Raw genomic sequence first — 4,436 nt, forward strand, 5'->3', positions numbered from 1 at the left:
TTCTTTGCATACCTAGTAATTTTCTACTGTGTCCTAGGTATCGTAAATGGTATATAGTTGAAAATAAACTTTGCCATGTCTTCTAAAAAAGTGCTGAGTTTTGTTGATAGCTAATTTACTAAAATATCATTTTTATCATGTTAAGACTAGCATTTAGGCCTTGTTAGCATGGGAGTGAAATCACCTTATTCAGAAATAGACATCTCTTACTCTAAAGATGTGGTCTATATTGTGCTTCAGTTAAATCCCTGGAGTGTCTGGCTGTCCAAAATACCTGTGACTCACAGTCTTCTGCTTTCTGAAATCTCCATTCAGTTCTTGTAGCTTTCTTCCACTCCCAAGTTCTTTCAAAGTTACACCATGTACATGCACATCTTAGTATTTAGCTAAAAACTCCAGAAACTTTCTGTATAGATTACTTAGGCCCCTTATCTGAGAAGTTCCTTCCTCTTTAATATATTGTTTTATAAATTCTAGCCATTTCTGCTACCTCAAACTTTAATACAATTAAAAGGAATTGATTGTAAGATTCAGTAAAGGATGGGGGACCAGAAGTTAGCATAATGGCTATGTTGCTGAACTCCCATGTAGTCGACGGCAGTTCGAGTGTTGGACCCAGAGGCTTAAACTCACGTCGGGCACATGTGCATGCATGCCCAAGCTCCCAAGAGGAGAATGGAGGAGAAGGGATTGCAGCGTGGCCATCCTCCCTGGGGGGTGATTTCTCGCTTTCTGTCTCTCTGTCTTTCTGGTGAGCACATGCGCCCTATAGCAAAAACCTCTCAAAAAAAAAAAAAAAGATTCAGTAAAGGAGCAAAATACCTACAAGAACAATGCCTAAAACACAAAGAGGCAGATAGGTTAAAAGTAAAGAATGGGAAAATGTATACTATACTAACAATAAGCATTAAAAATCTAGCATGACCTTATCAGACCTACAGATTTCTGACACAGACTATATCAGATGTAGAGATTTCAAGGAAATGCTATTACCAGAGTTACAGAGGTCATTTAATGGTGATAAATGAGTTATTCATTAAGAATAGCAACACTACAAGTATATGGACTTAATAACAAAGTTTCCAAAAGCAAAGGAAAAGTTTACGGAACTACATAGAGAAATAAAAGAGAAAAAAAAAGATAATCTCAATAAACACAGAAAAAAACATTTGCTAATTTCTTTTCTTTTCTTTTTTTTTTCAGAGAGAGATTTTTGTTATAGGGCATGTGCACCTGCCAGAGACACAGAAAGCAAGAAATTACTTCCCCCTCCCTGGGCAGATGGCCATACCACAATCCCTTCTCCTCCATTATCCTCTCCTGAATTTGGGCATGCGTGCACACACACCTGGCATTAATTTCAAGCTGCCAGATCCAGGACTTTAACCACAGTTGGCCATGTAGGAATTCAGTAACATAACCATTATGCCATTTGTTGGTCCCTCACTTTCTTTTTTTTTCCTTTAAGAATTGTTTTACTTTTAATTTTATCATTATTTTTTAATTGACTAGCGAGAGATAGAGGGAAAGTGAGAAAGCAAGCCATCAGGTCTAGGACTCAAATTGGTCCATCATGAGTCCATGTGTGTCCAGCATGGGAGTCCAACACCTTAACCACCACACCATCTGCCGGTACTGCTAATTTTCAACACCCATTTATTAAAAATTCCTCTGCAGGACCAGCAGATGGTATAAAAGTTATATCATTGGACTCCCTCATGGACTACCACAGTTCAAGTCCTAGACCCGAAGGCTTGAAACTCACTCCAAGAACATATGTGTGTGTGCCGAGGATCCTAAGAAGAGACTAGAGGAGAAGGGATTATGACATGGCCATTCCCTAGGGAGTGATTTCTCACTTTCTATCTCTCCAGCAAGCACATGAATCCTATAGCAAAAATCTCCCTAAAAGAAATAATTTCTCACAAGAAATAATAGATAGAACATTCTCAATCTGATAAAGAGTTCTCAAAATACCAAAGGTAAAGAAAAAATATTCACTCTCATCACATCTATTCAAAATTGTGCTGGAGGGCCTAACCAGTGTATAGGCAGAAAAAATAAATAAAAGGCATCAATTTGGAAAAATAAGAAAAAAATTTCTAATTATTCATGAATGTAGACGTATACATATAAAAAATAATTTTATAAATAATGAGAAATAAGTGAATTTAGCAAGGTTGCTAAAGACAAGATCAATATTGAAAAATAATTTGCATTTTAATGTACTAGCAAAGAATAATAAAATTTTACAACAAAAAACAAGCAAAGAAAATGAAATTTTAAAATACTATCTATAAGAAGTAAAAATATTTAATATATGTACTGCTTCTATTCTGAAAAGTACAAAAATGCCAAGAGAAATTACAGAAGACTTAAGAATGAAAAGATAAACCATGTTCATGGATTGGAAAGTGTGATATTGTTATCATGTCCTATATCCCAAAATTAACTAATTCCATACAAATTAAAATCCCAGCAAACTTTAATTTTTTTTAGGTTGACAAATTGAATCTTAAATTGTATGTTAATTTAAAGGTCCTGGAATAATCAAACAATACCAAAGAAGAACAAAATGAGATGATTTATATACTACCTGATTTTTTTAAGTTACAATTTTTTAACCTCATTTCTAAGTGTATTTATTTATTTATTCAATGATAGAGACAGACAGACAAAGAAAGAAAAGGAAGAATGAAAGAGAGAGAGACAGTCTCAAAAGAGTCTTTATGCTGCAGTCCAACTCTAGCCCCAGCCAGGATCATGGTCTTGCACATACACACAATGGTGAGCACAGGAAGATCTCAGGAAGTGAAACTGAGAGCCTCCCATGTGGGTCCAGCTGCATGGTTGCTGCACCATTATTTGACACTTTACTGCCTAATTTTAAAACTGCCTATAAAACTACAGTAATTAAGATAGTTTGTGAAAAATAGATAAATAGATTAGGCAAATAGAATATAGAGGCCAGAAAGAGATCACATAATTGATTTTTGACAAGAACTATAAGGCAATTCAATAGGTAAAAAAATAATGTTTTAGAAAAGGATACTAAAAGAAAGAGATATACAAGTTGAAAAATATATAGTTCAAACCATACCTTACACCACACACAAAAATTAATTTGTGATAGGTTACACACCTAACTGGGAAGGCTACGGTTATAAAGCTCTCAGAAATAAATATGAGAGAATGTCTTATTGAGGTTTGAGTGGTCAAACATGCCTTGGATGTAACAGAGAAAACACTAACCATTACAAAAAGGAAAAAAAAAAAGACAAATTGGATTTGATCCAAATTAAAAGCTTCTTCTTATGAAAAAAGCATCATTAAAAATGAATTGATACAATGGAACTGTACTCAGCAATAAAAAGGAATGAACTATTAATATACACCACAGCTTGGATAAATCTCAGAGAGGCTGAAAGAACTCAGCCCTCAAAAGTTACATACAATATGATTCTATATTCTCCATGATACAAAACTGTAGTGATAGAGAACAGACCAGTGATTCCCCTGGTTTATAGGTGGGAAATGTGTGACTACAAGGGGATAGCAATGAGAGAGTTTTGTGGGGTGATGGAACTGTTCCATGTCCTCATTGTAGTAGTGGATACATGCTCTCAATATGTGTTAACAGCCAGAGGACTGTACATCAAGATAAGTCATCAATATTGTACATTAATAAAAAATTAAAATATCTTAGTTGACAACTAAAACCAAGAAGAAAAGATATTGCAGTATACATACTTGGAAAAGAACTAGTATTAAGAATATGTAAGGAATTCATACACTCGATAATAAGAAGACAATTCAATTTAAAAACAATGGGCAAAGGGGGGCTGGATGGTGGCACAGCAGTAAAATGCAAAGGTCTGTGAGGGTGACCACATGAAAAGTTGACAGGTTCACCTCCAGAGACCTGAATATACAAGGCATATGTATGCCCATAATCTGGGGCTGTCTGAAACTGGGAGTGGATCATGGCATTAAGACCCTGTTTGGTGCTCTCTCTCTCTCTCTTACTCTGTCTCTTTCTCACTCATGTAAGAAATGAATAAACTTTTCTTTTTTTTTTTTTAAAAAAAGGGCAAAAATGTGAACAAATGCTTTAATATAGGAAGATATTTGAATGACCAGTAAGCATACAGAGAAGTAATAGATTTCAGTAATAAAGAGAAGAATGAAAATTCAAACACTATTTCGAGATATGTACGCACTCATAGAATGCTAAAAATTTAATACTCAATGTAAAATGTTATTGAGGACATGGATTAAGCAGATTGCAGAACTTTCTTATCTTGTTGGCTAAATGCAAAATGGTGCAACCACTTTAGAAAACAATTTGGTAATTTATCATAGAATTAAATATTGTATGCACCTTATCCAAAAACCCAGAATTCCTCTCCTAGTTTTTTATTCAATGGGCAATCAGG

Source organism: Tupaia chinensis, unplaced genomic scaffold (assembly GCF_000334495.1).
Source record: "Tupaia chinensis unplaced genomic scaffold, TupChi_1.0 Scaffold145396_1, whole genome shotgun sequence".
NCBI lineage: Eukaryota > Metazoa > Chordata > Mammalia > Scandentia > Tupaiidae > Tupaia > Tupaia belangeri.